Source organism: Heterocephalus glaber, unplaced genomic scaffold, assembly GCF_053883595.1.
Source record: "Heterocephalus glaber isolate CG9 unplaced genomic scaffold, H.glaber_assembly_v1.0 deba00000901, whole genome shotgun sequence".
Taxonomy (NCBI): domain Eukaryota; kingdom Metazoa; phylum Chordata; class Mammalia; order Rodentia; family Bathyergidae; genus Heterocephalus; species Heterocephalus glaber.
This window is the reverse complement of record NW_028258171.1, coordinates 8,533,702-8,557,691: the sequence shown is the minus strand read 5'-3', so window position 1 is coordinate 8,557,691 and position 23,990 is coordinate 8,533,702. Positions and strand designations below refer to the sequence as shown.

The window sequence follows — 23,990 nt, the reverse complement described above, 5'->3', positions numbered from 1 at the left end:
CTCCTGCTGCATCACAGTGCTTCTGTTTCAAGATCACTCTTGCTTAACATTATTGGAAAGCCCTTCTTATAGATGAAGACATTTCAATTTAGTTTCTGGGAAAGGCTTTTGCTCGAGCAATTATAAGTCCTTTCTGAATTTTAATTATGTCAGTATTAACCAAAAATACCAGTTTTACTAAACTATGTTATTAAATCTATGGCAGAACCCCACCCAAAAGAGCTAAATGATGTGTTTGAGAGAATTCTGCCTCCAATCATCTTACATCTAACACCCTTCTACTTGAGTTTATTGACTTGATTTTAGCCATTTTTATTTATTTGTATTTGTTGTTTTAAAAATTCAGCATCTCTTGTTTTGCTTAGTTTTTCTTCTGTCTTACATGGTATTTGAATGCTTATGTCCTCATAGATTTCTGTGGGTGTTTAAGTGATGTAGATATTGTGTATGGACTTTATTTCACATTCCCATCACTTAATAGTTGCTTAAATTCTTGAATTTCCAGTTTCTTTTTTTGTAAAATTGGAGATAAAACGAAAATTGAATAATATCTGTAGAGTAATTAGTATGGTGATCATAAAAGTCAATGCTAAATAATTATAAGCTTTGTTATAATTCTTTGATTATCCATTACATTTGCTTTTAGGTCTTTTATATCTTTGAATATAAAATTAATTGTTTCTCAGCCTTTTTCTAAGATCAAATGAGTATAAGAGTACATAGCTAGTACTATGAAAACTATGATAATAATCATTTTAGCTAATGTTTATTGAGAATTTACTATATTAATGTCCCCTTATCTATAAGGGATGGCTGGGTGGAATAATTTGAGTAGTTGGATACGTGGATTGATACTGGGATCCCCATATATATTAACCTTATTTGGCATGTTGTTATTGTTCTTTATTCTAAAGATCAGACGCACCAGTCGATGTCAATATAAACAAAATCATAAAAATGTGGTCCTTCTGGCTGAGGCTCTGGAGTCAAAGACAAAAGGGGGAACTGAGGATCAAGTTCATGTCTGGCTGAGCCAGGTGCGCCGCACCCACCTCTCGTGAGCAAACTCCGAGAGCTGAGAACAGGGGCTACCCACTCTCTGGTGTGTTGAGACCTGACTTTAGACAGACAGGCTGCTTCTCTCAAAGACCTCCAAGGTCCTTACTCCATTCGCCTCAGCCCCCAAATTCATAGTTTCCCGGTAGCCAATAATAGTGTGCCAAACCTCCCAGTCCTGTCCTGGTCTTGCCCCCGCTTTACCCTATCCAATAATGATGTGCCAAATATCTCGACATCACCCTGGGTCCACCCCTGCCTTACCCTATATAAGCCTGTACATTTCCTCAATAAAGCGGAAGCTTTCCAGAAACCTCCTCGGAATCTGCTTGGTAATTCCGCACCTTGCCCTCCCAGTCCGGGTTCCTGAACATTGTTTCGCGAGCGGGCTCGCGGACGACAACAAGGGATACATACAGAGACCCCCGGTAGTTACCTGAAATTGCAACTAGTATTGACTCTTGTATATACAATGTTTTGTTCCTATATATACGTACCTATGGTCGACTTTAATTTATAAATTAGGCACAGTAAGAGATTAAACATAACATCATAAAATACAACAATAATAACAAATACCATAATAAAAGCCATATGAATGTGTTCTCTTGAAAAATGACTTACTATAAATATTAGCAATCTTAGCGTACAAATTTTTCTTCCCTTATTGAGAACTTTCACCTTTTTCTTAGAAGTAGCACTTCATGGCTTCCCCTTTTGACATTTCCTAATTGCTAGGATCACTACTCTGGCACTTTGGGACCATCACTAAATAAAATAGTTGATTCTATGACAGTGGATCTGATAATCAAGAGAGCTACTAGGACACTCTGGATAAAGAGATGATTCACAGTTCCAGGCAGGGTATAAGAAGACAATGAGAGATTTCATCGCACTAAGAGTGGGAGACGATTTAAAACTTAGGAATTATTTATTTCTGTAAGTTTTATTTAATACTTTCTGACTACAGCTGACTACAGCTGACTACAGATAACAAAAACTATGAGGAGTGAAATTGTGACTAAGGAGGGACTACTGCAAGTACAATCCTCCCATTAATTATTAAGTTTACTTTTAAAATGAGATGTCCTGGTGATAGGCAGAATTATACTAGTCAGCATTTTTGCTCTTTTCTCTATTCATTCATCTCATACTGAATATTTGTGGTGTGTCTCATTTTATTCAAGGTGTAGGAATTGTACTTTCAACAACATAGATGTAGTCTCAGCTCTCATTTAAACTCTAATGGAGAAGGACAGATGATATACAATCATATAAATCACATAAAGCAAATTAAACAAATATTATATAAGTATTATAATAGAGAGTGAATTTTTTGTTGGAGGGCATTTTTAATTTGGTCAATAGGGAAAGTTTTTCTGAAGAATTGGCTTTCGAGCTAAGGCTTAAAAAACAAGACCAACCATGTGAAGTTAGGGGAAAAGAATGAGGAAGCACACCAGTTCAACAGCAGTAAAAAGCCAGCAAGGTAAATTTTAGATGCTTCTTCCTGCAATGTAGTGACCTCAGGCAAAAGGTGGTGGAAGACAACACTGGAGAAGCAGTATCCAGACCACACTGCCTCTTGAAGGACCCAGTAAGGAGTTTGTGTATTTATCTGTGTGAAGTAGGAAGTTATTGGCAGGTTTTAATTAAGCAAGTGGTGTGACCTGGTGAAAGCTTTATGATGCTATGTTAGCATCCATGGAGAGGGTGGATCATGAGGGCATACAAATGGATGGTAGGCCTGAACTATTGAGTTGTCCAGTTGGATGTTTAAGCTCTGAAGCCCACTGGAAGAATAACATCCCTCTACCATGAAAGACAGTCAACATCTAATCTTCAAACCTGAGAAGTTAAGAAGAGAGATGAGTCTTTTCATGCGAATTATTCAACTGGCAATTTCTCTAGAAACTAGAAAACTCAAGAAAATGAATTTTCCCATAAAGCTTCCTGAAAGAACTCCAGATATCGATATATTGATTTTAACCCAAATGTAAAAGATATAAATTTAAAAATTCTCATAGTTCAGATCAAAAGTTAGTAAGATCTCTTTTTAAAATCACTAATCTTGAAATTCTGTTAACCACACACCTGAATGAGGTGTATTTTTGAATAAACATAATCAGAAAATAGTTACTTCTACAATATATATACAAGATGAGAAAATATTTATTTTCACTTCTGTAAAAGACAGGCAGGGCTGAGGAGTACATTAAAATACTGGACATTGATTAACTATCAGTAAAAGATAAATAAAAATGGAGCATATTTCAAACTGCATTAGCATTCAATACCCTCAAATCCAGGTCTTCATCTGTTTAAAACATTTTCCTTTTTGCCTCTTTTTTTTTAAAAAAGGAGGCACTTATGGATTCTAAAACTGTTACGAATACCTCACGTGAGAAGTCAACATGTAACAAATAAAAAATGAGATTTATATTTAAAAGGACTGATTTTAGATTCAAAGACAATATTAACCCAAATCAGATAAAATATGTTTACTTGTAGGTATATAAATAGGGTTGATTCTTCTGTACGCACTTCTTATGATAGAATTGAACCAGTAATACCATGAAGATATCTAAGTTTTTAGGTAAGTAGGATTGTAGTTTCTAATATTAGAAAAAACAGCAGCAAGAGAAACTGCTGACTGGTAAGTAGGTACAGAAGATTGTAGAAATTTTCTGGGCTATGAGTTTTTACACATGATATTCAATGCAAAATATACTGTTACATGAATTTAGTATTAGAAAAAATACTTGAAAGTCTAAAGCACATTATACTGTGATTAGCAATGTCAAAATGATTACATGGTTGGATTTATAGGTTTTTTTTGTATTTGAAAACTCTTAAATCCAAAGGCTTTTGGGGCTTATTTATTTGTTAAACATAAAAGTCCTACATCTATGTCTTTTTAGTGAAAAATCCAGTTGTGTTTGATAAATACAAATTAGTGCCAGAAATTTACAGGCTTAAAGTTATTTCCCTCTGTTAATATCTAAGTTCTCATATATGGAAATTTTGGAGATTACTATTATATTGGAGGAAAGATTTTAATAGGATGACATAAAACTTTTTTCCCTTCAAACAACATACTATTTTTCAAAAGGACATTTGCTTTGAAGACAAGAGTTACTTTTTTAAATCAAATTTTCCTCTCTACAACATGAAATCGATTGTCTAAGTATTATATAAAAATAAGGAAGTAAAAATGGAAAAACTGAAAAGTGCAGAGTTCTCCATTTTTCTGTTAGTTTTAAGGACAACAGAAAGCCAACCCGTGTTCTTATGGCCCCCAGACTGGAGGGCCCAGAAGGATGAAATAGGATAAAGAAAACAATGGTACACAGTGGAAAATGGGCGCGGGAGTCCGTTAGATTTTAGTTCTACAAAAATCTAGGTCAGGGTTATTGTGAAGAGAACTAAGTGAGAAATATAAATCAGACAGAATATTTGCCTGCACATAGCTAATATGGAAAGAGCAGAGATGCTATATAAGCAGAAGAGGCAGAAACATTGTTTACGCACGGTAATGGCTCAGCAGCTTTCTAGCACACTGAAACTAGCTGTAATCACACATTTTCCTTTGCTACTTTCTATCACCCTGATGGCCAATTTATCCACAGTAGCATATTTACAGGCCTGTTTACAGAGTTGAAATTCTTCACCAGAGCTGATGCTACATTGCCTTGGAGCGCTATAGGATTTAATTGAACCAGCATGAAAGAACTGATGAATGGCTTTGCTAGAAATGAAGAAAGAGATGCAGGGAAGAATTTCAATAGAAGATTCCAGTCAATACTTAGTGCCTGGGATGCAAAATTGTCTACTATTGTTGTGTTATCCTCTCTCTCTTTCTCTTCAGGTATACATGTTTCTAATTATTATTTTCTTTGTTGCATCCTTTTGTTTTTCTTTCCACTACATGTACTGTAACACCCACCCTCAGCTCACGTCTATGTAGCAGGGCCAGATCAACTCTGATTGCAAACTTCGGGCTCTTTATTTAGCTATGCCTCATTGAATTATTCCAAAGGAAGAGTATTTTCAGATTGTTGCCACTCACAGAATTATTGAGATGGAACATTGGAAGTGAACTGTAACTAAATTTGGTGCACCTTTTGTGCATCATGTTGGCAGTCTATAAAGAATGCATTCATCATGAGGAATTGAGCACATACATAAAACATCTCGATTATTTTTACTTCCCTCCTTCCCTCCTGTTTTTTTAACTGCATGGATGTGCACATTTGTGTCTAGTTAATATTTTTTCCTTGCCTACCTCTTTCAAGTGTTGCTTATTTTAGTCATTTATTGTCCTGCTTTTGTGGTTTTCCAGGTTAAATGTTTACTGCTTTCTTGGACTTTTTCCTAACTACCCTCATGGGCAATACTGCCCCTTACAAACCCCCTGTTTTTGCCTTTGTTTTGCTAGTCTGTGGTAATAGTTGCAGCTTCTAAAACAAATATTTGTAACAGGCATTTCTTTAAATCGACAAATTCCTAAACATTTATTTCTAGTCTTAGATGATCAAAGTTTGATCATCTTCCTGTTCTTCCATATAGTTTTTCTCTTTGTCCTTTTTGAAGGGGTTGTCTTTATTTCTGGATTTTTCTCAAGTTACTATGTAATAAAAGCGAACCCAGAGTTTATTTATTTTTCTTCCTTTCCTTTAACATTCTATTATTCATTTGTTGCTTTTAAACTTACCATTTCAAATCTTATTAAATGTCAAAAAGTGATTAGTGGAAGTGATAGTCCTTACATAATTTGGTGAGTTTCACAATTAATTCATATTTGTTTTTTTTTTCCACTATCATATTTCAAGTGGAAATCATCTAGATCATTTCTGTTTCTTCCTCTCCCACTGGCTATTATTTTCCACTGTGTCTTTTTACTTCGATCTTCTTTTCTGCTTTCCTTATCACCATACTTCAACTATAAAATTTTGATTTTGCTTTGATTTAATCTTCTAGGCTTCAGTTTTTACATCGAGTTTTCACTCCTTTCTACTTACTTACTTGCTATTTTGTACCAGTCTTCACATTGCCCTAATTAAGTACAATCAATTACTCCTCCTTTTTCTCCTCCCCCTCCCCTTCCCTTCCTCTTTCTCTTCCCTTCCCTTCCCTCTTCTCTTCTTCTTCCATTCTCCTTCCCCTTTCTCTTCTTCTTCTTTTTCCTCTTCTCACTCTCACTCTCAACTTGACCATCACATTTCATGACTTCTGTTTCCTCTGCTTTTTAATTTACCTGCCAACATCAGCCTCTGTACATTACTACCCTGAATTTTATCAGGCAGTCTTTATGGCTCGTTTGGTCACATTCTACTTTTTGTATTCAGCACAAATGTATTCAATCAAGACACAGTTACATCTGAACATGTCCTCTAGACGTTTATATAGGTCAGTGAACCCAGAAGCCAGATCTTTTTTCCCATTTATAACGATACTCATTTAGTACTCTGATCACCTCTCGGAGTAGAAGTGAGTGTAATGAAAAATGACATATAATATGAAATGTTCACTTCTTACTGAGTTGGAAATGATCAAATTATTTTTAAAATTGTATCATTTGATAATCAGAAAATAATACTGTACATAACCTTGCTTAAAAGCTGTCTGATTTCTTGGTACACTTATTCTTTTACTTTTTTACAACTGCTTAATTTTCATTCTCTCTTTTTTTTTTTTTCTAGAAATGAACCAGAATATAGAGAACACAAGCATCAGCTCAGGGAAAGCAAATGACTTTGTTCAAATTTTTTCTTGAACAAGCTAAGTGTGCCTTTTTCTTTTTGAAAAGAGATATTTACATCTTGAAAAACAAGAGAATAAATGAAATATGGTTTTAACTAACCAAGGGAATATTAAAGACAATATAGGCAAAATGTGAGCAAAATGGATAAGGGTTCTAACATGGAAAATTGCAGAAAAATTCCACAGTGATTGAATCTGGAGAAATAATTTCTCTGGATTACTTCTCTACTAAGCTTACTTGTTTATTTTTCTTGTAACTTATTTTTAATTTTTTTTTACCCTAATTCTAAGTAAAATTTCTTCTGGCCTTAATTCCAAGTAAATAAGAACACATGCTTTTTCCTTAATCTTACTGTCAGCAATTAAGAAAATTGAATTTCATGCCTGAAACACCCAACCATGAAACACCCAACCATGAAACACCCAACCATGAAACAGGGTACTCAGTATCCCAATAGCAAAAGTAATACAATGCCTAGCCTTATCTCCCAAGCAACATAGCAGTGTGTGTGTGTGTGTGTGTGTGTGTGTGTGTGTGTGTGTGTGTATGAAAGGATAAGAAAGAGGATGGGTAAAGATGAACCAGAGAACTTTTTGAATGAGGGATGAATGTACATGGGAATTTTGGAAATTAAATGGAAATTCAGAGCATCATGTTCAAAGAGATGTTGAAGGGGAAATGGTCCCATAGGTAGAGATGCAAGGCCAATTTCAGATAAGTGAAATAAAGGAGTTCAGGGCAAAACCAGCATGTACAGTCAAAAAAAAATTACTAAGGCCTTAATTAAAATGGAGTTAGCAGGAGTGAAAAGGATCCATTAAAGGCATTGTGCTAGTTTGGACATTACATATATCATTAAATAATTAAACTCAACAAATGTTCCATGAATACCTACTGGAAACTGCTGGGTAAGGGTGCAGGGCTATGAGGACTCACAGCTATGTAGGGATAAGCCAGATATGCAGATTGAGAAGACATTGCACATTTCGACAAATTAAATTTGGAAGGCAATATTTTTCTTTCTGAATTAAAGAACGAAAGCCTGTGAGATAAAGTGAAGTGTAAGTTGACCCTTCAAGGATGAATTGCATTTAATGTTGGAGTCGAAAGCAAAAGTCTTCCAAGTTAAGGGTGTTAGTCAAGCCACAAGTGGCCAGGACCTAAGTGGATAAATGTCAGTTCTCAACTGTGGAAAGGTGAAGGGTTTAAAGAAGGGGTGACTGCACTATGCCACAACCCGTTACGTTGGTTATTTTATTCTGCTGACTGTAGAATAATGGAAAGTAGACTCAGGGTATGGTTTTGGTCATAGTTAGGCTTTAAAAATTACCTATAGAGGAATGAAAATGCATGTGGAAGTAGATTAATGATAGGTTGGCGCAGTAATCTAAGAGAGAGATAAGAGGAACAATTAATTTAAAGGCTGGAAAGAAATGGAGCGTTAGAGAATGCAGAATTGAGAACTGAGCATGCAGGGGGATAAAAGAAACTTAAAGTGATTCAGCGTAACTAAGCTTGAACAGTGGAAAAGATGTAGTCCTCACAATTTGCAACAGATACAGAAAACAGAAAGGATGTGGTGGGCATATAGTACACAGTGAGACACTGTAAGGTGTCCCTGATTAACAGGACATACTTTCAAGGTGTCCAACTTCTGTATTAGTGGGGCAAAGTGCATCATCTTTGCTGAGCTTGAATACATAATGTTGAGAGTAATGTCAGAAAAAAACATTTCTTTAAAATTTTGATATAGGTGACTCATACAGTGGTCAGCTCTCCAAAATCTATTTAGAATAATAGATTATGTATATTACTTTTGAAGTACTAGTTTTTCTTAAATAAGTGATTTTAATACAAACATAAAACAATACAGATATCAAGGAAAACTTCCAAACGTTAATGGGTTGTGTTGTAGCTTTCATGAGGACTTTACCAATAATGATGGCAAACACTATGTGACTCACAAACTACTAAGAGGTTAACATTATTTAAATATTTTTACAAGTGACAATATCTTATTTTAAAGGCTGAATTATATTCCATTGCGTATATGTAGCCAACAGCATCTCTATTGGTCTTTGTATAGTACCAGATACAAAAGAGAAACTCAAACAAATGGTTTTAAGTAGATAATTTTAGTTAGATTGTAGGCTAAAACATAAAAACATATTGAACTTCTATAATAGCTTAAAATCTTTAATACTTGCTAGAGTTAATATCAAAAAGATGATTAACAGTCTTTGATAAAATGGACAGAAAAAATCTAAATAGTAACTAACAAATGATCTGTAAACATAACAAAAATTTTGTTTTCATAAAATGCACAACTACTAATTTTATCATATGACAAGTCCAATAAAGTCATTCCCAATTGGAAAAACAATGTTGCAATCAAGAATTCAGGTGGAAGATAAATATTCTCTAACAATTAATGCTTAATTGTGATATGTTACAAAAAGAAAGTAACAATACTGTGTTTATATGAAGGAAATAATACCATAGAAAGCAGTAAAATAAAAATTGAGGCCAAAATGTTTTTAAAATTCTATATAATTAAAATATATTTTAAGTTGAATTTGTCAAAAGTGTTTCAATTTAATATTTTATTACATGTATTTAAACATGAACTACATGATCCCTAGTAATGATATATTTTCCAATTCCTGTGGCAGAATGCACTACATAGTATTTTAATATATTTTGCATATATTTTACATAGGTGTTATGTAAAACATAAGGGCTGTGAATTTTATTTTCTTGAAAAGGAGTGGATATATTTTAAACTGTAATAGAGGTTTGCTTTGAAAATCACAGATGTGTAAGGGCTCTATTCAAATCATGATTATAAAATAATATGAGACATAAAATTGTTTTTTCCTAAAGATAAGAAAACTTGAAAAATCTTTGAGTATCTCCAAATCAAACTACATACACCAAGTGATGTGGCAAATTGAAATACATAATTAAAGACTACACATATATTTGTCGGAAATGTGCATGAGTAAGACGAAACATTTGCAATAGTTTTTGAGCTGAATTTTCTCACATTTTTATGCCACTACTGGTATGCAGGCCTCCACACGAAGCAAAATGATTTCTGGTGGTTGAGTAATATAGTATGTTTGGAAAATAGACTCCTCAAGAGCCACTCTGGAAAGGAAAATGAAAAGGGGCAATGCCTTGAATAGAACAACTTCCAGTGAGTATATGTATTGATCACCAGTGAGCCACTCAACAACATGTCCAGCGCTCTCTTAAGGTAGCTGTGCCCTGTGCATGGCTGAAATACAAAAGCCGGGACAGAGCTGCTTCACATCAGTGGAGCCTGAGCATACATTGAAGAATTTACTGCCCTGCTAGCGCCCTGGTAAGACACAGAAGCAAATCCAGGGCGGGCATTGCCATATGCACCAACTTTTCTGAAAGACTAAGACAAAGCCTCCATCCTACGTATGTGGAAATCTGTAGACATGAGAGGGCTGCCTCTCAGGATACCGAGCATTGTTGACATTTTCACCTGTGTGGTGAAGTCCTAGAATGTAGGTTACCCGAGGGCCCAGAAATGACGCCAGGTAATGGGCCACATAGAGAGGAGTGTGAAATATTCCCAAATGCTTCCTTCTTTGAGAGAAGCTCCAGTGTTCAATATCTGTTCTGCAAAAATCTCTAAAGATTTTTTTTTTTCTGAAAACGAGATTCAATAGTTTGTTTTTCCCTGAGAGCCTGGTTTAAACAATGCTGTGAAACTCAATGAGATGTATTCAAACGTGAAAAGGTAATCGTTTCTAACCTTATCTTGCACAGAACTGGAATTCTGAATCCTTTGGGGAGACAAATTAACAAAAACTGAAGGGGAGACTCGTTCCTGGTATCCTGGCACTATATTATAGTTTCTAAATGTTTATTTTGGTACAAAAAAAGACATAAAGGCCTTATTAAACTTGGAGGACCTTTTTGTCTGGAAGTAGAAAATGATACTGTATTTAGAATTACAAGTATAAACCCAAGCACTCAATACTGGTTCCTTTGTTTTAAAGTAAGCAACTAAATATTATGAGTTTTTACTCCACAGATACTTTCCAGGTCCTCTTTATGTATCACAGTATTTTTTCGTCTATCTTGTTTTCCTTTTTACCAAGTCAGCACCTCTGCAGACATGTGTCAGAGTACTGTGGAGAGAGCAAGCCAGAAAAATATTTGGGCCCATGAACAATGACTAATAATTTAAGAAAGATTTGTGCATATGAAGCACATACATTTTAGGCAACATAGATGATCAAAATTTATTTTGGATTATCCATTTCATTCATTAGGCAAAGCTACACTCACAGTTTGTGCTTTTATTCTGTGTATATATAGCAGGTATAGGATATGGATAAACAGAGTGGAATCATTACTGCATTTAAGGAAATGAATTTATTCATTATCTTTTTCAGTTCCACTACATATGTGTGTGTGTGTGTGTGTGTGTGTGTCTGTATAGAACAGCTAAAACCAACTCTCCTAGTAACTTCAGTATACAGTTATGCATGTAGGTCATTCATCCTTTTAGAAATCTTACATAACTACAAGTTTATGCATTTTGCTGAACTTCCTTAAATTTTCTTCCCTTACCCTTAGTAAGCACTACTCTTCTCTCTGTTTTTATATATTTGATGTTTTTAAAGATTCTAAATACAAGTATGATCATATAGAGCTCATATAATATTTTTCTTTCTGTGGCTGGTTTATTTTGCTTAGCATAATGCCCTGCAAGTTTATCCACATTGACATGTTTGGCAGTATTTCCTTTTTAAGGCTGAATAGTATTCCACTATTTGTATACATACATATACACACTCAAATATACATATATATCAAAGTTTATGCATATATATATATATTTACTTCATCCATCAATGGACACTTAGGTAACTTCTATACCTACGCTGTTGTGAATAATACTACTAGAACCAATGAACAAGGAAATGCAGATATCTCTACGAGGCAATGATTTTATTTCTTCTCAGTATATGCCCAGCTGAGGGATTATTGAATCATATAGTATTTCTGTTTTTCTTTTTTTTTCAAGAATCCTCATACTGTTGTTTTCCATAATGATGATGCCAACATTCTTACCAAAATCAATAGTCTCTAAGGGTTCTCTTTTCTCTATACCTCACTGGTTCCTCTTATTTCTTGTCTTTCTGTAACCATCTGAACATGTGTGAGGTAGACTCTCACTGTGGCTTTAATTAGAATTTCTCTGATAAGTAGTTATATTGAGCACGTTTCCATATACATGTTAGTCATATTTATGTCTTCTTTGAAAAAAGTCTATTAATGTCTTTTGCCTTTTATGTTTCTTTATTTTTCACTGTTGAGTTGTGAGTTTCTTATATATTTTCTATATTAATCCCTTATTAGACCATATCATATACCATGTTTTACAGTGCACATCATAATCAACCCCAAATAGACACAGACCTAAACATGAGACCTAAAGTCATAAAACTGCTAGAAGAAAACAGGGAAAGCCGGGGATTTAGCTCAGTGGTTTTGCCGCCTGCTGCTCAAGTGCGAGGACCCAAGTTTGATTGCCGGTACCAAAAAAAGAAGAAAAAAAAAAGAAAACAGGGAAAAATACTTTGCCATTTGTCTTTACTTTATGGAAATCATACCAAGATCTCAAACAAGAAAAGCAAAAATAGACAAGGCAAAGTACCTCAACATGAAAAGTCTGTGGGTAGGAAAAGAAGTAATGAAAATGTATCATACTGATTGGGAGAAAATATTTGCCAACCTTAGTTTGGTCTTAAACATATTGAAGAACATAGAAACCTGGAAGGAGTCACTGGGGTGATGTGTATTTGTTCCAGCTGTATATACAAGAGGACTTTTTAAAAAGTATATATAACTGGGTGTGGTGGCACATGCCCGCACATGCCTGCAATCCCAGCACTCCAGAGACGGAGGCAGGAGGGTTGCAAGTTTGAGACCAGCCTGGGCAACATAGTGACTTAGAAAGACTCTGTCCCCAAATAACAAATAAATAAAGAACTGAGATGTAGCTCAGTACAAAGATCCCTAGTTGTATCCCTAGGACCACACGAAGACATACACAAAAGCATAAGAATAACCCTACAGGGAAACAACAAGTAGCAGAGGTCTCTGTAGTAATCACTGCAATCTCATCTCTCTAACATCTGCTTAGCTGCCTCTAGACCAGGTTTTCTGCTAAAATATTTCTGATAGGATAAAACTATGATATATGTGGAGGTTGTGGGTGAAAAGAGTTTATATTTCATCAGTACAAGCATGTATGGAAATATCACATTCAACCAAATTTATATGTACAATTAATAAGTATTAATAAAAAATAAGATATAAAAATTAAAATGTTTACCCCAGCAAACAAAAAGAAAATCCTATTGAGATACAAAGAGAGAACATCATGAGACTATTTCTGAAACAGGTATGTGTTGAAAGCATATTCAAACATGGATGAGAAAAAGAGAAATAAAGGAGGCACATTGAGGTAATACTCTTAAGTGAAATAAATAGGACACACATGTGTAAATACCGAATAGTTTCTCTGGTGTGAGAAACTGAAAGTGTAAATAAGGACTAAAAGGTATAATGTGAAACAGGAAGAAAAGGGGCAAAGGGGAAGGGGTAGGGGAAAAGGAAGAAGGGCATGGAATTAATATGAGAAAAAGAAAAAATGGAAACAAAGTCTTTGTAGAGAGGGAGGGGTGGAGGTGTTGAAGGGAGGGCAGGGAAAGGGGGAAAAATAAGAACCAAGATAGATTACGTACAGGTGCAAATTTCCAATGATGAATGTCATTATATTGTATACCTTAAATGTACCAATATAATTAATAAAAAAATAAGAGAAATAAAGAACATCTATCCTGGATCTACTCTATGCTGGGTACTTCTCAGCTTATTTATCTCAACTCATTTTCACAATAGTTCTATCCACAAGACATGCGTTATGTCCATTCTGAAGGTTAAGACATTGAATTCCAGAGATACATCTTTTCCCACTGGTACTCAGTTCTAAGAAGCAAAACCCGGATTTGAGCCTAGAACTTTCTTAATCAAAGGTTCATATTCTCCATAAACTCCCAGGACCAATCAATATTAAAATCCCAGTTTAAAAAATGATAGGAATCGTTCTAACAGTAGATGATTCTGGCACTGATGGCAGTAAGGATATTTTGGTGTTAAAAATGTCTCCTAATCACTACGCACACATTTTCATTTCCTCAACCCAAATATCATATCACTCTGGGGGTGATTTATGACACATTAGAACTGGAGACGGTGATGTATACTGCCTGGGAACCATCTGCTGAAATTTTGTAAAGTCCCAGGACAGAGAAAAGTTAAAATGACATATTATACATATTGGTGATTTTTTTCTTAAAGTAAACTTTACATGATTAGTCGGTAAAAAATAAAAGCAAAAAAACAGATTTTAGGTTTCTAGTAGGACATGCTTGTCAAAAGCCTAGCAGTTCTCACTCTGGTGCAAAATTGAACTGACATACTTTCATTAAACATAATAATTTTCTTAAATTAAAAAAATAAAAAAGTCTTGTGCAGTTCCAAATTGCTTTCCTGAGTGTTTTCATCTTGAGAACAGCAGGTGAATATGAACAAGTTCAAACCTATTTTTACTTTTCAGTAAATCCCAAATGCCTTAGCTTTGTAAGCTAATAACATTGCCAAATATGCTGATCATGGCAGTAAAGAGAGTCCCGAGAGAGACTGGGCTGAGTGAAGCAACACAGCATTGGGTTTTTATGAGAAAATGTAAAAGCAATCAATGTAAATATGAAAACGTTAAGGTTTATCTCTTCCTGATTCCAAAATGGAAATAATACATACTAAATGACTTAACCGAATTTCTTTTTATCTTACATGAAAATGCCTTTCTGACTAAAATCAGATAAAAATGAAATTAAAAACACCAAGTATATAAGCTTAATGGGTTAATTAATTTGGGTACTAAAATATATATATTTAAAGCAGCTATGAGTTATTAGGAAAATATGGGAATAACCCCAAACCATTCCCTCTATGAAATTTATAGTCTAACTTCTGGATTCATACCAATTTGTAATTTGTTGAGAATACATTGCTTCCATTTTATGGTTCTAAATTTTTCTTCCAAAGAAAATGACGACTTTATTTTCTGCCCCTTTGAACATGTCCATAAAAATAACTGTCATTGTGATTGAGTACTTCTGCCCCATTTTGAAGTTTTCTTGTTCAATTATTTGGGTACAAGAAAATTTCTAGTAATTGCAATATAAATAATAGATTTTTTAGATGAACTTAATTTCCCACTGGGCTATTGAATACATGATTGATATTGTTGGGTTTTAGTTCATTCTCAGCTTGAAGCATGGAAATTCTATACTCTTGCTATACCAGGAATAATTCTATTCAAAATAGTAAAGTACTTTAATGGCAAGAACAGTATATATTTTGCATATTTTTGAATGCATAGCAGGAAACCACTTAAAGGAAACTCCTTTAACTTTTGAAAAAATTAACATTGCTGATAATAAAAATGAAATTTCTCTGAAAAAGAACCATATGAACTTTTAGACATAGATATATCCATAAGAAAATGTAAATGGTTAGAGCAAGTAATATTATAAATTTGCTTAAGGGTCATGATGAAACAAATTCTATACCAAAGGGCCAAAATAGCCATGAAAATATTTCAAGAGAGACAATGGAATCTCTTCTTTTGAACCTCCATTTGGGCAAAGTTAGGCAGAAAAAGTAGAAACGTAACTCATGTCACAGCTGGTGTTTCAGAAGGCGAAATCCTAGCTTCGTGGATGGAGCATGGGAGCTGCTTTCAGCTGACAGTGGAAGGAGCCACAGCCTTAGCAGCGTGACCTCAGATCCCAGGGAGATCCAAGAGTTCACGATGCTGCACCAAACAGAAATTTATGTTTTGTTATTATCATACCTTTGTCAAAGAGAAATGAGCCTTCCAGGGCCGGGGATGTAGTTCAGTGGCACCGCGCCTGCCTTGCAAATGCAAGATCCTGAGTTTTCAAGCGTCCCCAGTACCAAAAAAAAAAAAAAAAAAAGAAAGAAAGAAAAGAAATGAGAGTTTCCTTTATAAAATTCCCCATTACACTTTAAAAACACATGAAATATATACCATCTCTACCATCTAAGAATACTGTGTTATCTTTATTGAAGGAACTATTCCTAGTATAGCAAGGATATAGAATTTTAATGGTCCAATCTATATATGAGGGAAAAACTTGGAATATCAATGCTTTTGGCAGCCCAATCACAATCAGATTTACTCCAAGATCTATTATTCAGGTTGTAGATTCATAAAATTTCTTGGAAAAATTACAAAGGAAATGTCTTGTGTCTATATAGTTGTATAAGCTATGAGTTCATAGTTTTATATAGGGACCAAAAAAGGTACATAATATTTACTTTCTGGATTTATGCTTCTGAGGCCTCAGGGACATTCTGGTTGATATTTACAAATTGCTGTGGGTATTCACTCATGGAACTCAAAATTCAGTTCAACAATCAGTTAGCAAACATAGCTGAATGTCAGAAATGTGCATGGCATACTGAAAGACACTGATCCTCTCATGAAATGGGCCATCTTGGAGCCCTATAAAACTTGTTAGTGATAAAAAAAGATAATTTGAGGTCAGTCTTCAGTTTTCTTCAATAATTATAAGTTGTCAAAATGCTGATAAAACTGAATTTTAATAAGGTTAAATCCATCTGGGAACCACAGAAAGGCACCTCTGAGTCTCTGACATTAATGTTGGGACCAGAAAATGAGAACTATAGGATTGTAATGTTGGTTTGTATATTGCATGGTGAGGTTCAGTCAAAGATGAGATTGCTCACTAATGATGTTCAGAGTGAAAGGGGGAAGGAGTAAAAACTTGACTAATAGCCAGTGTGGAAGATGGCAATATTGATTATGCTCAAAGCAGGCTGTAAGCAGTGCAGGCTGTAAAGAGTTAACTCCACATTTGGCTTGTTTTGAGAAATGAGTCTGGCTGAAGTCTATGTGCTGAGGTCAGAGTAATTCACACTCAAATTCCAGTCCCACAACTAAAACCTTCTTAACTATAAGAACAATGTTCTAATTACAACCATATATTTTGTCTATTCCGTTCCTAATATGAGAATGCTTTGTCTTGTCATTTGTGAGGCTTGCTTATGTTAATTTCCATAGAAACTGCACAACTGTGCATCCTTGCATGTAGTACTGCCCTTGTATGTAGTTCACCTTTATCTGAATTGATTGCTAATAAAAATCAATGGCTTGGCCTGGTCAGCACCTTTGTCAGTTGCACAAGGACTGGTGGTCCTGGTGCCCCACTTTCTGTCTTTCTTAGTTCTGTCTTTTAGTTGTTTTTTGTTTTTCCTCAGGCTTGTGCTGTGCACTAAGAAGCAGACTGGAGCCTACTACAGCAGTTTCCAGTAATGTTTCAAGCATCCCCAGTAACCAGCCTTGTATGTTGGAGAGAAAGTGCATGTAGAACGAAGTTGCTTTATATTGTAGGAGGAACAACTGGAGGTATTATGATCACTTGGGGTGGAATTTTAATAAAGGAAAGAAGGAGCTGACAAGGAGATGCAAGGGAACAGAATTTAGCTGGAATAAAGATGGAAAGAGGCCACTGGGTTTTGTACTTATAAAGTAAACAGTAGATTTTGAAGATACCTCAGTGGGAATGTCAGCTGAGGAGAAGGCTGGAGCTGTGGACCTTGCAGAGAGATGGACATGACTCTTACTGAGTTCATTAGGAGGACATCTTAAAAACCTCCATGGCCAAAATGATGAGAATTTTAAAAGCCTGATTTTTTTAAATCTGAAAACCAATTGCATACCATAAACTTCCAACAGAGAAATAATCTTTGGTTCAAGACTTGCTTCTGCGATGTGAGCATTGTGCAAGTACCATTGATGAGGCACTTTTAGACATCAAGTTTATATGCAAGTTCATCAGCACCAGAAAACTTGGGCTGTACTTTATATGAGTAAAGGACCAGATGAAGATGTTGTCTTTTTTGATATGGAAGAATTCAGAAGCTCATTTAACAAAATTCTTCAGAGAGCATTAAAAAATATCCCAATGAGCTGAATCCACTGAAGAGAATCCTGTATAGATTTGAATTGCCTGGGTAACAGCATACAAAGTCAAACCAGTACAGATTATTTGTATGGTATATTATTCCTAGACTCTGAAAGCGTCCAGGTAGAAGAAATTATACTCTTTCTGGGTCAGGCACTGACAATAGCTAACAAGCACCATTAGATTGTAAAAATGGAACTGAGAAGCTGATACCTGGACTCTCTCAAGGAAATTGTTTTCAAACAGTATAATCAGTCCTTTGAAAATCACAACTTCACAAAACTTCTTCAGGAAAGAATGGGCTAGATATAAATATGGATTCAAGGATCATTCATGAAAACACAGTAGAAAAAGAGAAAGTCCAAAGAGTAACTCCAGAAACTTTTGGAGACTATTCTCAACCACAATTAGAATTTTCACAATATAAGCTTGAAACAAAGTTCAAAGGTGATTTAAATGGGGGCATCTTGGCTGCGAGGGAAGAACTCCAGGGCCTAATAAAGCTCTCTAGCCCGTGTTTTTGGAAGCATTAAAATTCTTAGCACCAGCTGGTATTACACATTCAACACTTTCTCCACTCCTCACTTGCATACCCAACAAGGCAATTAGTTACTTCAATACTAGAAATAAATAAGATGCATGTGGTTTTGTAAGCTCGGTGGCTCCTTGATTATATTGCACATGCATTCCAGTTAATGGCTAGCTGGATGTAATTTGACTTTTAGAAATTAATCCTTGGTTTAAATACAGAAATGTTCATATAATTGTTAGGACTGTATCCTCCATTCCATGCCCCATCCCCTTTTCAGATAATGATAGCCATTGTGGGCATTTGGGATGTGACAGGAGGCTTCAGATTGGTCCCAAGTGTTGGAATGTTCTAAAGTCAAGCACTTGGCACAGTGGTTGAGATGGTTGATGTCACTTTGCTCACACCTATCTCTCCTGAGATTTTCTCTAAAGATTTTCCATCGAGTCTTCAATCACAGAAAGAAACACTAAGAAACTGTACTGAACTCAGAACTTCTAGAGAAAATTAGTTGATTCAGAAGGTAGACTTGGGTCCATTAAATTATTATTGCAGGTGGTTGCACATCCCATGATTCAGTTACATGAAATAATGACTTCATTGTAACTATGATACTTTTCATAATCTATTTTATTATATATGTGATATTCAAACTGACCATTGTTATATTGATTAGCAAATAATAAAGATATAGAAAAACTGGTAAAAAAAAGTGAACAATAATTTTAACAACAGTGTGCAGAGTAAAGGGTGTTAACGCTATGTAGTTCTGGGTCAAGGAGGTGACAAGGACCAAATAATAAGTACAAGTCTTCTTTCTACAAAACTGATTCTGATGACGATGACAACAGTGTAGCAAAAAGAGATGAAAAACTTTTTTATATGCATTAACATATAATAAACCCTTTAAGTAATTTACATATATTAACATATTTTATCTCACAAATGAAGTTTATTTATACAAGAAAAAATTAGGGCATAGAAAGTTTATGCACTTTATAAAGGACATAAAGCTAGTAAGTGGAAGGCCATGAATTTAATCCAAGCAAGCTGGATCCAGAATCTATGTTCTTTGCTCTTGTGTTAATGAGGAAGGAAAAGTATGGAATAACAGTTTGCTGAATACTTACTATGCTGAGATCTTTACACACAGTATCTCAATTAATATTCACAAAAATTCTATGTGGAAATTATAATTGATATTCATGCATTAAGACAAGGAAACCAAAGCTCAGGAGAAAGATAATTTAAATATGTATGAAAGTCATATCTAGGTTTGTCTATTTCTTATCAACTTCTGCTTCTTGTATTTTGAACTATTTTTCTGCCTCAACTTGTCTTTGGCATATGAACAAGTTCAAGTATTTCTCATTTTTAAACATAAACATGCTATCTCATAATGTTGATTTCTTTAAGCTCAGTTCTTACTATTTAAGTTTTCTAACCTTTAGTGTCAACCATTGTGCAAATGCAAAAGATGACCTTGAAAGATCATTAAGTTTTGTTTAATACCATCGCATACCATTCCTGGAAACCGAAAAACCATCTCAGATGACCAATGGTTATCACATTATCAAACATGCAGAAGTAATGCAATGTACATCATTCAATAGGTATGATGAATATGTAACACATTTTGAATTCTATTCCCATGATGTTCCACCCAGTATAGCATTTTTAAATTGGGTGCTAATAAAATTTTAATGAGTTCATTTCCTTCCTTATAATTTTGAAATAAAACCTAGCAAACAGGGAAAACAAGCAAATTTCTGAGTGGAGTTTACTTTGTTTTTGAAAGGAAACCATCATTTATGTGAAATTTGGTTTTATTTTAATGGATTAACCATTTAGACATTTGAAAAATTAATATCCAAATTCAGCATTAAATCTAAATAACATGCTTTGATATCAAATTATTGACTTTTTAGTTAATTTGTTAATAAGTCTGTATGTTTGCTAAACAACAAGAGAAAGAATTCAGCATACTTGTTGAACACAAAATATTTATGATGATAGTGATAGTGAATTTGTAAAATAAGCAGTATAATAGCATTATTGCTATCAGGTCAACAGATATAATATTTTTGTGAGGGTATTTGCACAAATACATAGGTACACAAATTATAGTACTGAATATAAGGTGTATGTTTCTCCTAGAGGTTTTATTTGTTTATACTCCAAGGGACAGAAAAGTCCATAAACATATAGTCTAAGAATATTTGAGATCTCAGGATTGTTAAGCAACTGTTCACTTTTAATTTATTCCAGCTATTAATCTATAAGTAGCACATAAATTATAATGTCATTACAAGAGACAGTGTGTGTATTCTAGAATATGTAACTTTTTTTTAAACCATCAAAGTGAAATTATAGAGTTGTTCTTGGCAATTTTGCTTCTAGGACAAGCAGCATGTTATAATAAAAAAGGCGTGGGCTTTTGCTTTGATATTTTCTAGGTGTATTGTCTCAGCCTGAAAAATTCTGAGCCTACATTTTCTTATCAATGAAATGGGGTAAAAATAACTGTCAGGGTTGTCATTTATGAATTTTGTTAAAAGTATTGCACTGAGTCTTGAACACTAATTGCTCAAGGGGAGCCATTCTTGTATTTTAACTCAGTAGTTTAATAATAATCTTAACATTAAAATTTATATATCTGTCTTGACTTGTTTAATGCAGCTGTAATTGAATACCACGGGCAGGGTAATTCAGTGAGCAGAAATTTATCTGGCTCATAGTTCTGCAGTTCAGGAGCATGGCACGGTATCTGAGGAGGGTCTTAGTGCTACCTCCTGCTGGGAGGTAGAAAAAAATGAGTGGGCTAGAGTAAGAGAGGGGCTAACCTTGCTTTTGTAATAAAACCTCTGTCATGATAATGAGGCAATTCTTGGGATTAAAGTTTCACTCCTCAACACTGTTGCATTGTGTATTAAGCTTCCAACCCAAGAACTTTGGGGAACATATTTAAACCACAGCATATTTTAATACAGTCTTATATTGTTACATATGAACTTTAAGATTTTGAATTGATTTTCTAAAATATAGATTTTTATTTCGAAATAATGTAAGACTCACAAGAAATTGTAAAACTAATATAGACTACCCCTATACCCCCTTTTTAAGCTTTCCACAGTGCAGTATCTTATATAACTGCTGTATATTGTTAAAAGCAGGAAGTTGATATTAGTACAATAATTGGTAATAACTGGTAATGAATTGACTTTTAGCACGTTATTTTCTGCACTACTCTGAATTAATATAACATGTTAAATGCACAAATATGTAAATCAAGTTGTAAGTCACACTGAAATATTTAAAGCAATTATATTAACCTGCCTAAGGCTTAGAGGCACTATCTAGCTGGACCAAATTATTTTTCTATCATGTTTAAAAAATACCGTTAATTTAAACATATTTCCATGTTTCCATTCCAACTGATGATGCTTGATATAAAATCTAAGCACTGTACTTAAAAGTTATGTAAACTTGGGCAGGCGTTTTTATTTACTTTTGCCTTAATTTTCTTGTCTCTAAAAAGATCATAAAACTATACTATCATATTGTCATGCTGGTAAAATGAGATAATATTTGAGTACTAGTAATTTACCCATTGTCTTTCAGCTCCAATCAGTATTCTGTCTCTGTTCTGTGATGCTGAGGCAGGGACTCTGCAAACTAAACTCAAGCTTTTGTATCAAAGTAAAGTGAAGCATGCCCATGCATATAAGGTTCTACCAACGGAAGGCCCAAGGAGGAGACTGGAAGGTGGGAGGACGGAAGAAGACAGTATTTTCGCCTTTTCCAAGTATTGTCAGTAATGTTTTTTAAGCCAGTTTGTGGTAGCCTCACCTTGTGCTTTCAGGATTTTCACCAACAACTGCATTGTACCCTCTTAATAATCAGTTTATGGTTGGCCATGCTTCCTTTCTCAGAGTGAGACACAGCACCCTGAGCATCTGCTGGGTCATAGCTCTTTCTCAGATGTCTGAGCACCAGCTGTACAGCTTTGCCAGGATCAAGCACCATTATTGTGGGTCCCCCTGTGTTCTAGTTTCTAATCAACCAATTCTTCCCTTGTCCTCCCCCAGACTGAGAGGTAATAGCTATGGCATGCAGGACTCCAGGTGAATTCAACATTCTTTTTGCCCCTCCTACCTCCTAAGACTTCTGTAACCAATTCTGTGGATGGAGTCTCCTGTTTGGATACACTGAGTGAGGTATGTTTTCCTAAGGACCTACAGTACTAGAACCTAACTGTTATATTGATGCTACATTTCTTGGTATCAGGAATGGTTTTAGGCAGTCAGATATGCAAACTCAGAATTCTAGTAATTGTTTGTTTATGTTTCTGGCCTGAGGACAAATACTAGTTTGGGCTGAGGGCCTTGCCAGTAGAAAGTAGTGTTCTGATAATCTCTGGCATGCACTGGCATCACAGTTAAATTATCACCACAATTTGCTGGAGGTGAAATATTTTAAGATTAAGGCTTTGAGACACCAAATGGCCACTGAGCTTGACTATGATATTGCACAGTCTGAAGGTAAAAACTGTAAGATCTGGTGCCCTTCTCTAACTGCACATGGCGGGGGGGGGGGGGCGGTTAAAAAGAAAGTGAGAGATAGGAATTAAAATCTAAATTAATGTCATATCAGAGAACTAGAAAATTTATGTAACAGTTTTAAATTAATCTTGAATTGTATACAACAAAGAAATGTCTCCTAACATTATTTTAAAATGTCATGTCATATTAAACTCACAACAAACATAAATCAGTAATGCCTAATTTTAAGTAAATTTTATAAAATTCTAAGACTACAGGAATTTTGTTATGATACAGAAAAATTAAATCTAATAAGAGCTCAAAATTTGGTAAGTTGTTTTCTTAAAACTGAGTAATTTTTAACTTGGTATATAATATTTATTCTATATATTATAGCATTATCCAATAAGTAAAAGTAAAAGTTTTAGTCTAAAAGCAGTTACTACAAAAATCAAAGAATCCTACTGGAAATATCTAACAGAGAATATATATTTCTTTAAAGAAACTTAGAATCAAATATTTTTAAATTAGCTACACATAGAATTTAGTTACTTTGGATATCATTACTGTAAAATTTTACATTATTTTAACCTATTTAGTTTTAATTTATTTATCACTATGATGGAACATTTAGGATGAGAAGATTAATTCTTGAGATTACTTTTTAAATATAGTTTCATGTTTTTAATAATACTAGTAGATTATGTTATTTATAAATTTCACTTTGGAGTAGTTAAAGGCAGCATTGTGGCTGACAGACTTAGGCCTTCAGGTGTACATGTATAACTACATAAATATTTTAAGGCCCTTCTTATATGCTATGCATAGGCTAAGAATTTTCATATATTACCTCTGTTGATTTTCATAGCTAAAATTTTGAAATTTGTTTCTGTTACTCATTAGGGTTGTGGGCTCTCAATTATTGATCATACACTAGACCTCTTAATTTAATGTTTAAAATTGAATGC

The 23,990-nt window shown here is 34.5% G+C and overlaps 1 pseudogene; it reads left to right on the top strand.

The window, feature by feature from the left end:
- Positions 1-1,271: 1,271 nt before the first annotated feature.
- Positions 1,272-18,612, top strand: LOC101715627 (centromere protein N pseudogene; annotated as a pseudogene).
- Positions 18,613-23,990: the final 5,378 nt, after the last annotated feature.